The sequence below is a fragment of the Gopherus flavomarginatus genome, chromosome 18, assembly GCF_025201925.1.
Source record: "Gopherus flavomarginatus isolate rGopFla2 chromosome 18, rGopFla2.mat.asm, whole genome shotgun sequence".
NCBI lineage: Eukaryota > Metazoa > Chordata > Testudines > Testudinidae > Gopherus > Gopherus flavomarginatus.
Window position 1 is genome coordinate 7,857,337 of NC_066634.1, and position 13,345 is coordinate 7,870,681.

At 51.6% G+C, this 13,345-nt stretch overlaps 1 pseudogene; it reads right to left on the bottom strand.

Moving 5' to 3' along the window:
* Positions 1 to 7,173: 7,173 nt before the first annotated feature.
* Positions 7,174 to 13,345, bottom strand: part of LOC127036609 (butyrophilin subfamily 3 member A2-like) — a 29,661-nt pseudogene continuing 23,489 nt past the window's right edge.

Consider the following 13,345-nt stretch of genomic DNA (forward strand, 5'->3'; position numbering starts at 1 on the left):
GCCCTGACTCCTATCCACCCCCCACCCTTTAACAGACCCTGGGACTCCCATGCCCCATACACCCCCCCCCTGCTTCCTGACTGCCCCCTCCAGAGACCCCCGCCCGTAACCACCCCCCTGGGATCCCACCCCCCTATCCAACCTACCCTGCTCCCTGTCCCCTGACTGCCTCCACCCTTTATCCAACCCCCACCCTCTGGCCACAGACCCCCTACCATGAGGCTCCCCGCTCATCCGAAGCCCTGCCGCCGTGCATGCATCCCCGCCCCTCAGAATGCTGTGCACGCGGAGGCAGGGCTCCAGATGAGTGGGGAGCATCTTTCCCTTCCCGCGGAGCCAAACGCTGCCCCGTGGGAGCGCGCAGCCCTAGCCCCCAGAGCGCTGCGTGCGCAGCGGCAGGGCTCCAGGGGAAGGGGGGGAAGATGAGGAGGGGCCAGGGCTTGCTGCACTTGGCAGGACGCTCTGGCCCCGGAGCATGGACCCTGTGGCTTGCCGCACTGGCGGGATTTTTAATGGCACACTGGAGTCCCAGCAGGCCCCAGCGTGCTGCGTGTCATAGGTTGCTGACCTCTGGTCTAGATCATCCCTGATAGACATTTATCTAACCTACTCTTAAATATCTTCAGAGATGGAGATTCCACAACCTCCCTAGGCAATTTATTCCAATGTTTAACCAGCCTGATAGTTAGGAACTTTTTCCTAATGTCTAACTTAAACCTCCCTTGCTGCAGTTTAAGCCCATTGCTTCTTGTTCTATCCTTAGAGGCTAAGGTGAACAAGTTTTCTCCTTCCTCCTTGCGACACCCTTTTAGATACTTGAAAACTGCTATCATGTCCCCTCTCAGTTTTCTCTTTTCCAAACAAAGCAAACTCAATTCTTTCAACCTTCCTTCATAGGTCGTGTTCTCAAGACCTTTAATCGTTCTTGTTGCTCTTCTATGAACCCTCTCCAATTTCTCCACATCTTTCTTGAAATGTGGTGCCCAGAACTGGACACAATACTTCAGTTGAGGCCTAACCAGCCTAGAGTAAAGCAGAAAAATGACTTCTCATGTCTTGCTCACAACACACCTGTTAATACATCCCAGAATCATGTTTGCTTTTTTTGCAACAGCATCACACTGTTGACTCATATTTAGCTTGTGGTCCACTATAACCCCTACATCCCTTTCTGCCGTCCTCCTTCCTAGACAGTCTCTTCACATTCTGTATGTGTGAAACTGATTTTACCTTTCTAAGTGGAGCACTTTGCATTTGTCTTTGTTAAACTTCATCCGGTTTACCTCAGACCATTTCTCCAATTTGTCCAGATCATTTTGAATTATGACCCTGTCCTCCAAAGCAGTTGCAATCCCTCCCAGTTTGGTATCATCTGCAAACTTAATAAGAATACTTTCTATGCCAACATCTAAGTCGTTGATGAAGATATTGAACAGAGACGGTCCCAAAACACACCCCTGTGGAACCCCACTTGTTATACCTTTCCAGCAGGATTGGGAGCCATTAATAACTACTCTCTGAGTACGGTTATCCAGCCAGTTATGCACCCACCTTATAGTAGCACCATCTAAATTGTATTTGCCAAGTTTATCGATAAGAATATCATGCGAGACCGTATCAAATGCCTTACTAAAGTCTAGGTATACCACATCCATCGCTTCTCCTTTATCCACAAGACTTGTTATCTTATCAAAGAAAGCTATCAGATTGATTTGACATGATTTGTTCTTTAAACTCCTCTCTGCCTCTCAGCTATGCTACAACTGAGGGTGGAGCACACCTATAATTGTAAAATTAGAGGGAACATTGGCTATGGCAGGCCCAGCCCTGGAAGCCTCGGGCAGGTACGGAATTTGCCCCCACGTGTGGCCCTGTTGGCCTGGCTGGAGCTGCTTTCCCAAATATAGAAGTCAAACTACGCCTATGCTGATGGGGCCTGGAAGGAGCCCTCCTTGGAGGGTGGATCCAGCCTGGAAGGGGCTGGAGGGAGATGGGGGCAAAGTGGAAATGGTCCTGCAACTCCTCCTACCTCCTGCCAAATACATCTAACTCCTAGTGGTTTCACTGTATCCCTCTGGTTGCACTAGGAGACACTGGGGTGTGGGCTGCTGTTCCTGGGAGCACAGAACAGTCCAGCTTGGGTGATCTCTCTCCAGTGCCTGGTGAAATGCCTGCAGGGCTGGGACTAGTCTGAGCAGAGCATGTATGACTGGACAGGGAGACGAGGCATATTTCCTGTCCTGCCATCTCCCCACACACAGGCAGCAGCTGGGGACATTTCTCCATAACTGCTCTCCCTGTTTCAGCTCCTGCTCAGGTCTAGTGAAAGAGGCAGCAGGGAACCAATCCCAGCTTATCAGAAATGGAGGCTGGGCCAAGCAGCAGCTTGGGGCATGAGCAGCTGCCCCAGGGGTGCCATTGGGGAGTGGGCCATAGACATTCTCTCTCTTTAGCTGTGGAAAGATGCTCAGATACCAGAGTTAGTGGCTGAGATTAGAGCCTGGTGGACAATTGTCCCAGCGGAAAATCAGGTTTCTCTGAAATTAGGATATGCCAGTGGCAGCTGGGATTGATCCTGTATGAGAATTCCCGAGTGTGAGAATGGCAGAGGGACACAAAACGCTGCCACTGATTCTTCCTGAGACAGCTAGAAACCAGTAACCAAAGTGTGGGAAAGTCTGTATGCCCCCGCGCCCTGGAGTAATATGAAGAGTCCAATGGGAACATCTCACATGATAATTGTTCCTGAGAAAATTCTCCCAGGAAAATCCCCTTTTCCTGGCAGCCCTAACCAGGCTATTGCACAAAGCTTGTGTTACATTTATGGGACTGGCTGCTCCTCTGTATCCTCTCTGGGTGACACTTCAGGCCTTCTCCTCTCTCAGAGAAGTCCTGGGTTACAGTTCCCCATGTTTGCTGGCCATGCTGAGTCCCAGCAAGTCTGACTGGATGCAATATCTGTGGTTCTACCACCAGGAACTTTGAACAGCCATGACTGCAGTGACCCAAACACCTTCTTACACAAAGTCTTGTTTGAGCTCCACAGCCGGAGCCAGGCACAGCCAGAGAACAGGGTTTCACACAGTAAAGGGGCTCCCTGCACATCTACCTCATCCCTAGGCAGCCTGTCCTACCCCAGACCCTCAGTTCTGGAGCTGAGGCCATCTGGTCCCCACAGTCTCTGCCTCCTCATCCTTTGGGGCATCTGTCACTGCAGCCCAAGGTCTCTTTTCCCTCCTGTGTCCCTGAGCCTGGTTAATGGCTGAGTGCTTCAGCAGGGCGCATCATAGCAGATAGCTCTGCAGTGTCTTTCATCCCTTGCAGTGTTTGGGGGAGGGGCACAGCCAATCCCCCACTTGAATTAACCCTTTGTGGCATGGGCAGTGGTGTAATAGGTCATGGGAGGCTAAGCCTTCCCTGGTGCAACCACTGTCCACCTACCGCTGGACACCTGGGCTGTGGTGGTCCCTCCTGCACTCTGCCTCTTCCCATCCCTGCTGTGCCCCTTCCCTGAGGCCCCCACTGCCCACCACTGCCTGGCTGAGTCCCTCCTCTCCTCCACTCCACCTCCACTTCTCCAGACAGTCCCCCGCCTGCTATGTCCCTCCTCTCCTCCACTCCCTTCCCTCACTTAGCCCATCCACCTGCCACATCCGTCCTCTCCTCCCCTCCACCTCCACTTCTCCATACAGCACCACTACCTGCCTGAGTCCCTCCTCTCCTCCACTCCACCCCCCACTTCTCCATACAGCACCACTATCTGCCTAAGTCCCTCCTCTCCTCCACTCCACCCCTCCGGAGATCCCCCCTGCTGCCCACCGCAGCCCTCTTCTCCTCCACCTCTTGAGTCTGACCTGCTGGCTGTGTCCCTCCTCCCACCTCCGCCGTTACAGGGGAAGGGGGTAGAGAAGAGGAGGGACATGGAGAGAGGGAGCAGTGAGGGCCTCGCAAGGGAGGAGGGGTGGAGGAGGAGGGATGCAGTGAGGGCTGAGCAGGGACGGGTTCTCGCAGGGGAGAGGTGGGGCCTGAGGTGAAGCAGGGGCGAGTGTGGCTGGTACCACGGGTAGAAGAGGCGGGACAGGCAGCTAGCATCCCCCAGGGGAAGCTTCACTCACTGGCCATGCCCTATGGTCATGCAGCGACCTCCACAGAACAGTCAGACAAACAGAGCAGACAAAGTTCCGAAATTATTACAGGGCAGCTCCAAACTCATAACACCTCATGATTGTCCTTTCTTCCCCGAATATCCACCTGCCCCCCTCTGTGCCCACCCCGGCAGCCAGTGTCCTGTTTTGGGAAGCCAATTGCTGGCTGCTGCTGGGGTGGAAATGGATGGTTTGGGCACTGCCTGCACCAGGAGAAAGGTGTTTTCACATGTAACAGCTCCCTGGAGTTCACCTCCACCAGCTACAGGGAGGCAAAATGCCTATGGCACCAAGGCAGCCCAGTCTCCACTGGGATCTGACAGCGAGAGCACTGTCTGGGCCCAGCCAGCTCATCACACACACACCTTTAACCCAGTGTAGATTTAGCTTCTGCGGGCAGCACTGCCCAGGGCTTCCTGCCCCCTCCATTAACTGCTAGGTCCCATCATGACCTGCAGTAAACTGACAGCCAGGCCATAGGGTTTAAATGCAGCACACTCAGCAGCAAAGCCAGACATGGTGCACAGAGGCACTGGAATCACACTTTACAGCTTCTCACCACAGCCATAGGCTAGAAACTTACTTTTATTTATGTAACCCTTCTGCCCCTCTGAGTTGGCAGCAACAAGGGCCGGGTTCAGTATCCAGGGGTTCCGTTTCAGTAACACAATGCATAACCGGCTCGAGCCCCCACCCAGTGACCTGGGACACTCACATACCACACCCCCCTGGGCGCCTCTAGGAGGCAATACTTCCCCTCTCGCAAGCACGGAGTCTGAGTGTAGCAAAATCTTTTTAATAAAGGAAGGAATTAATGCGGCATCCCATTGGAGAAACACCACAAACAGGGTTATAACACAAACCATAAACAAAAACCCACCTCCAAGTACGTTTGGCACTGTCCTTTTTCCCCTTAGGGTTTTAAGTCCAATCACCCCAAAGTCCAACAACCCAAAAGTCTCTGGTCAGTGCCACCCCAGAGTTCGAGAGTTTATCTGTAGAGGTCCCTCCCCCCAGCCTGGGTAGAAAGGGGGCACCTTACGTGGTCCGGGGCCAACTGCCCTGCCTCTCCGTGGGTTTTGCTTCCGCCTTCTCCACGAACTGCTCCGCTTTACCAGCTGCTCCACGCTGCTCCTCCAGCCGTCCTCAGAAACTGCTCCGCTCCACCAGCTGCTCTGCTCCATGAGCTGCTCCAGTTCTCTCTGCAAACTGCTCGACTCCACTCACTCTGTGTGCCGCTCCACCCGTCCCACAGCTAGTCCGCTCTGTCAGCCGCTCTGCTGCCACCAGCTGTCCCATGATCTGCTCCAGCCATCCCCACAAACTGCTCCACTCCGCCAGCAGCTCTGTTCCACAGTATAGCTTTGGGCTCCCCACTAGTTAGCACCGTACTCAGGGCTCTCAGCTCAGTGATTTTAGCTTTTTAGTGATTTTCAGCTCTTAGTGATTCCAGCTCATAGTAGGGGAGCCCCAGTGCTACTGCACCATTAGCCCAAAGTGATTTCAGCTCAGTAACCTGTACTTAAATTCTTAAGGGAATAAAAAAATCAACTCTGACATTCCACAGTGGAGAGAGGAGGGGGTGCAACTGATGCTTCTGGCTCCACAAGGAGACTGCACCACCAGGCACAAATACCTGTCCCCAGCCTCTCTCAATTCTCTGAGTTTTGGAACCCATGTTCCATGTCTAGCCAGTACCACCCAACTGAGGGTGAGCAATTTGTCACCAAGCAGTCCCACAGCTTGGGAGTCTGGGATAGGGTAGGCGTGCCTATGCAAATACACTCTCTGAAATTCTTTCCACCAGATGTCAGTGTAGAGCTTATCCTGACTCTGCTTACATCTATTTTAAACCAAAGCTGAGATTCTCCCACAATTCCAGGACTCCAGGAGCTGGAGCTTTATCAGGGACTTGGCAATGCTGCAGCTGGCAGCCTGTTCCCCTCCTGCACTACATCCCACCCACTACAATTTCCAACTGTGTCTTAACGTCCCCATGTCCTTGTTCCATGAGAAGCTTCTGCAGCATCATCCATCCTCCCTGCTCCCAGTGAGACTAGCCAGTCCTGCAAGAGCCCAGGGGAGGGCTCTGGGTCTGTGGGAGGCATTCAGCCCTCAGGGTACTGCTCAGTGTGAGGCTATCACAATCCAGTCTGATACACAGAATCTGTTACCCACTTGCACTGCCTGAGGCTAGCTGGAGCAGTGTGTGTGTGCATAGGTGCCGACTCCATGGGTACTCTGGGGCTGGAGCACCCATGAGGAAAAATTTGTGGGTGCTCTGCACCCACAGTCAGCTCCCTGCCCCCCCAGCTCACCTCCACCTCCGCCTCCTTCCCTGAGCACACCTTCCCCACTTCTCCTCCCATCGCCTGCTGTGGGAGGGATATGGGAGGAGTGGGAACGTGGGGCACTCAGGGGAGGAGGTGGGGAAGATGGGGGGACAGGGCGGGAAGAAGTCCAATAGGGACAGGGAGGGGGTGGAGTTCGGGTGAGGACATTGGGGAAAGGGTTGAAATGGCGGGTGGGGCAGGGGCAAGGCAGGGGTGGAGTCAGGGTGGACCCAGGGGGCACGAGCACCCACCGATGCCAGGAGAAGTTGGCACCTATGTGTGTGTGTGCAATGGAAGTGAGTCAGTGCCACTGCAAGACTCTTCCCCTCTGCATCCCCCAACCGATGTGTAATGAATTTCCTACATTTATCAGTCTTGTTAACGCAGTTCGCTCCAATTAGCACATTCTGATTTAACAGGGGATTGGTTTAAAGCATTATCATGAATTGCTCTTTCTCTTTTGAGTTTGGGGTTGGGGTTGAGTTTGGGGTTTAGTTTGATATGTCACCATTTCCCCACTTCCCCATTAGAGCGAGGTTCTTTCCCAAGTGTCAGCATTTGGGTCTGATTCACGCAACGTATTTCCTGTCCCTTGTATGCTTGGGAGAAGAGTCAGCTCCAGAGACTCCTCTTGGTGTTTTCCTTTCATGACTCCCTTTGTCCCATGGGAGGAATTCGGCAGATGGGTTTCAGACATGGGGGTTTTGGCTGTTCTTTTTCCCTTTTTGTCCGGGGGGTGTTTCCAGTTGTTGATGCTCCTGCTCTGTTTTATCCCCCATCCTCCATTTCGTGGACAGGAGGTTTTGGAAATATTCTCCCACAGATGACCTTGCCCTGTTTTTTTCCACTTCCTTGTCTCCAGGGGCTGGGTGCTGTCCAGGTGATGGGGCTGGTTTTCCTACGGCAGGTCCTGTGTTGTTTTTTTCCCCTTCCCCCTCATTCAGGGCAGGAGTCTGTGCAGGGACTCTGGAATCTCCCTGACTAACAGACCCACTAACTCTTAATTTCTGGGGGAAATCCCAGTCACTGAGGGGGCAGATACTGAGGGGTTTCCCCTGGTCCTGCCCCGCAGCGTGACCAATGCTGAGGAATGGGAACAATTTCTCAGAACCTTCCACAGGAATCTCCAGGATAAGGGCCATTGAATTGACACTATAAAATGAGAGACTCTCCCTTTCTAGATCCAGATACACCCCAATCACTGTCGGCCTCACACCCAAGTTCTGGATCATAGTGTTGGCCTCCCTGGGGTAATACAGCCCCTCAGATCTCCCCAGAGCCCAGAACCCCCCCTCAGGGAGTCTCTCCAACCTCTCCTGTCTCACTCTGTCCCTCACAGTCTCACTCAGCACTCCCAGCTCCCAGTCCAGGCTGTTCCCCACCTCCACTTCCCAGTACCCCCGGCAAACTCCTCTCTCCCTATCATGATCCTTCCTAGACACAAACTCCTCCCTCCCCACAGCGACCAGGGCCTCAGGAGGGTTAGCTGGCCCTAGGGAGGCAGGGTCGTGTTGGATTCCTCGGCCATCCTTAGAGATGGTGAGCTCGGGGTGTTTGCAATCTGGATGCAGGGTGACAGGAACTGGGGAGAGAAACCAGAATATCCCCATTAGCCATGGGTCAGTCGGGGACCCCACGATCTGACAGGAGAGAGATTCCAGCCAGCACAGCTGGAGTGAAGGACAGGCTATGGGTTGGGGTGGTTAGTGGGACTGGCACAGCTAGCCTGGATCCAGCCTTGGGTTCCAGGGAGTTCCAGGTCTCTGACGGGGCCTGACCCCTGAGCTGGTGGTGAGGTGAGGAGAGCCGGAGTGGGGGATTGGACTTCCTGTATACTCTCATTTCCCCTTGTACAGGATCTGTCCCTGAGAGGGGTTAGGGCTCCTGGGCAAAGTTCCTGCTAAGCTGTGCGGCTGCGCAACAGGCGATCAAGGGCTGCGCAGGTGGGGAAAGGCACCTCTCTCCTTGCCCAACCCAGACCCAGAGCTGCCGCAGGCCAGGAGAGGTGCCTCTCTCTCAGCCCCAGCTCAACCCCAGAGCTGCTATGGCTCAGGAGAGGTGCTTCTCTCCCTGCCAGAAGCTGCTGTGGCGAGAAAGGTCTGGGGGGAGTCCCCTCTCCCTGCTGCAGCCTCAGGGCAGCCTGCACCTCAAACCCCTCATCCCCCGCCCCACCCAGAGCCCACACCCCCAGCCAGAGCCTTCACTCCCCCCCCCACAACCCAACCGTCTGCCCCAGCAATGAGCCCCGTCCCACACTCCAAACCCCTGGACCCCACCTCCTCCAGACATCACCTCCATATCGGTGCACATAACAAAATTGATTCTGCACATGGAGTAAAACATTAGAGGGAACATTGCTCCTGGGGGCCCATGGATTGTGTCCAGGGGGCTGAAGACTCTGCAGGCTACAGAAGGAGGGCTGAGTGGGGCTGTAAGGAGAGCTGAAAGGTTAGGGATCATCACTGATGGGACAGATCATTACTGACAGGCCAATGGAGATGGGGGGTTGGGGATCAGGACTAAGGGTAGATTAGGAGGGAACTGCCCGGGGGTGAGACTTACAGCTCAGAGCAGCGTGTTCAGGGCCCATACATGGCATCCAGCCCCATGGCTCTGCAGCCAGCGCCCACCCTGCCCTGCCTGCCCCCTGCACAACTCTGACAGCTCAGCGATATCACGGTGATACTAAGCCCAGCACAGAATCTGCTCAGCCCCACTCACCCATGTAGCTCCGAGCGCTCCTGAAAGCTGCAAGGGAAGAGGAACAAACATGGTCAGGGGCACAGCAAATACAGGGAACTCGCTCCCATGGGAGATGCTATTGTGGGGGGGGGTCACTGGCAGAAATCAAGGAAACGTGCAATGTGAAATGTGACACGATAACACATTCTCTTACCTAGCTCTTTGACCGCTTTGTCTGAAATGGAAATAGACAGTGTTATTCCCTGTCATTTAGGCAGAGGACTCAATTCTGGGTGCTGCTCTGTGACAATGTGATCGCTTTATACATTGTTCAAGGTCCCTCACTGCCGAAGGAAAAATGTCCCAGTTCACCCCAGGGACCAGAGATTTCTGGTAATTGCAATGCTCGTCTCTCAGGGATGTCTTTATATTGTATCTTAGTATCAGGGACTGGAGCAAATGTTGTTCTCAGTGATGCTGCTGTAAATCCAAAATAACTGTGTGTGCTTTACTGGAATGAATCTGGATTTACACTCGTGTCACTCAGAGCAGAACTCAGGCCTATAAGAAGCTGTTGTTTGGCTGTGGTGGCCCCCAGCAGACTGGGGATTTTAAAGGCAGACTGACAGGATAAAATTCCTGGGTTGGATTTGCAAAGCATCCCACTTTGATGGAAGGTGCTTGTCTGGAGCCCTCTATGGCTCTGAGCATGCAGACGATTTGAGCTTAGAGCTGGGATATGGACTTGGCAACAAAGCATGGAAACGTGAGCAACATTGTGGGAAATGGCCCAGAAGATCCTGCACTGCAGCAGTCGTCTATAGAAAGCGGCTGCCCCCTCCTGCTACATCATAACAATGTGATTGGCATTAGATGGTAAAGGGAAGGTGACACCTGTCTGTCTAACCTCAAGTGACCATATTTCCCAAAGGGAAAATAGTACACCGTGTGAGGCTGTCCCAAGGCCCCCTCCCCACAGGGCGGGCTTCAGCTGCTTGCCCAAGCCGTCCATCCCCCCCAAGGCTGTCACTGGTTGCTCAAACCCTGTCTGCCCCTGCTTGAGGCTGCCACTGTTCACTGGAACCTTACCTGCCCCCTGTGCACTGGAAGCCTTCCTCTCCTCTCCAGCCCAGCCTTCCCCTGCTCAGGGCTGGCATCTCTGTTCGCCCCACACACATTCCTCTGCACCGCACCCACTTTTCTGACAAAAGTGGGCATTTGTCCCATTGCTCTTCCCAACTGATCAAGTTTTCAAGAGCAAATGGGACAAATGCCCTATTTTGCCAAAAAAGTCGGGTTGGCTGGGACAAGGCTTAACAAAGGGATTGTCGCAGCCAAAACGGGACGTATGTTCACCCTAGTCTAACCAGGCACAAGGGCTGTGTCTGCTGCAGAGCTCACAGTGCTGTCGTGGGACTGGAGTGACTAATGTGACTCAGATTCAGCATGGGTCATTCCAAACAGAGTCATGCGGGGTTGTTCCAAACAAAGGGTACATCTACACTGCAGCTGAGAGTGAGTTTCCCAGTTTGGGCCAGCAAACACATGCTAGTTCAATTCAAGCTGATGAGCTAAAAGCAGCGGGTAGCTGGAGGTAGCCCAGGTGGTGCCTTGGGTTAGTACAAATCTGCCCCGATCCTCTGGGTATATACTTGGATGATTACACTGAACCACTGCACCTGCTATCCGCAACCACACTGCTACTGTTAGCATTACCACAAGCAGAACTAGTGTGTGTCTGGCTACTCAAGCTGGGAAGGTCGCTCCCAGTTGCGTTAAGGGCATATTTAGGGGGCAGTGACCCAGGCGATCATCTGAGGTGCTGGGATTTGGGGGGGGGGGCACCAAGTCCAGCATGTTGTTTTTGTTGTTAGCAACAAAAGGGAAAATAGAATATTTGAAGTAACATGTTTCAGGTATTCCATATGAGGATTCATTTTTCACTAACTCACTAAAATGTTCTAGACCTTTGTAGAATCTTCTGGAACCTTCCAGACTTTCTGAGAACTACATTTTCCTTGAACCTTCTAGAATGCCATCAGCCATGCCCTCACAGGCATATAAGGAGGTTGTCACCAGTCAGTTAGTGAGATATAAGAATGAACTAAACTGAAGTGGGAGCCCAGTTGTGATATTGTAAACCTTTTTTTATTGTGTAATTGTGGAAGTGTACTTGTGTTTTAAGTCTTGAAGAGTGTAAGTATTGACTAACGAAGGACATATTTAAGGAGACACCAGAGATATCTATTGAACCTCTATGTACGCAACAATATAAAAGAAATACTGTTACTTCTTTTGCCATGCTTAACACATAATGTTTAAAGACTTTCTAAGCCCTGGTCTACACTACAGGGATAGGTCGAATTTAGCCATGTTAGGTTGATTTTAAAATGGATGCATCCACACAACCAACCCCATTCTGTCAACTTAAAGGTCTCTTAAAATCGCCTTCCGACTTCTGTACTCTCCCTAATACTGTCTGTTTTCCCCCATAGAAAATAAAAGATGCCCCTGAAGAAGCCTTCAGGAGCTTATTATAGGAAGCAAAAATCTCAGTTGCAATCTAGTTTGCAGCAAGGGACAAATTTGATTGGAAAATATCTGAAACAGAACAACATAGGCCAGGCTTTAGGCACTGCAGAAGAAATTGAGGTGTGAAGTGTAAATGATAGAAATTGTATTTCTAAGGAATTATCAGGTTTATCTGAAGACAAGGAATGGAAATGAGAGGAAAGTGATGGAGAATTGGCCTGTTTTCCTGGCAGCATAAAGGAGAGTGATGATAAAGAAGAATGCTGCTCACCAGAGAGTAATGACAAAGAAAAATCTGATTTACATGAAAAGGAGAGAAATGATAAATGTAACCCTTCTGCTAGGTGCAGCCAGCAGCAACCAGGGCTAAGTTCAGTATTTCGGAGTTCCTTTTCAACAATACAACACAGAACCCGCCGAGTCCCCACCCAGTAACCTGGGAAAATTACACACCACCGTGGGTGTTTCTGAGAGGCAATACCTCCCCACTCTGAAACAGTCTTGAGTCTAGAAAATAAACTTTTAATGAAAGGAGGGAAGTCACTTGACATTAATTAAGGAAAATTCCACAAACAGGATTCATAACCGTAAAACTGTGAGCAGGACACCCATCCCAGAGTACGTGGGGCAGTGCCTTCTGCCTCATGTTCTTGAGTTCTACAACCAAAACTTTCTCTTCTGTGCCCCCCTCTGCTCATTTACCATACACCACTCTCAGTGGTTGTCTTGGTCAGTGAGGACCCAGAGTTTTGAGGTGCACTTGTGTGAGTTCACCTCCTACCTGGGGAAGAAGGCACCTTACTTTCTCCACTCCCCAAGCACTTGCTTTGGCTGGCTGCCCTTTCAGCTGTCTGTTCACCAATCCCAGTGGCTGCCTATCAGTCTTCTTCTACTGTCACCTCTCTGCTGTGACTGCTGCAGGTCAGTTGTTTAGTGATTTTTAGCTCTTAGCAAGCAGAGCAGAAACCATCACAACTGATTTCAGCTCTGATTGAATATTTAAAATAACAAAAGAGACTCCTAAAGAAGCCTATTTAACTCTTTCTTTGAATAGTGGGGAGAAATAGGTTAAACCAGACTAGAAACCCATAAGAAGAGTCAACACCTTCTGGTTAAAACACCTCTTCTAACCCTCCTACTTTCACAGGGCTCTGGCATTGAACCCCCTAGCTTAACAAGGTCCTTTCAGCTGAGAGTGAGCCCCTCATTTGGGACAGGTTAAGCACAGTTCTGCTCCCCTTTATTCATACAATAATGACAACAACATTGGTAACAGCATTTCACTACCTCTGCATTCAGTACTAAAGTGATTTGTAATCCATCATCAGCCATAATTGATCACTTTGAGTAACACAGCTCTATCTGGTGGCTATCTAGGCAGAGCAGGTGTGTTCTTGTAAATACAATTTGCTCCTGAAGTCTCTCCCTCTCCCAGCTAGCTGTCAGGGAAGAGCTCATTCAGACCCTCCTTACATGAAGAAGAATCAGCCTGGCATGGTGACAGAAACAGCAGTGAGAAAAAACTGCACACCACAAATTGATGTATCTGATCCTAATTTATGGCCAGCAATCCTAAACTCTGCAGATATGGATCATACAATTTGAATGGGCCGGACAAAATAAAGGATATGACATATCCGGTAAATGAGCAAA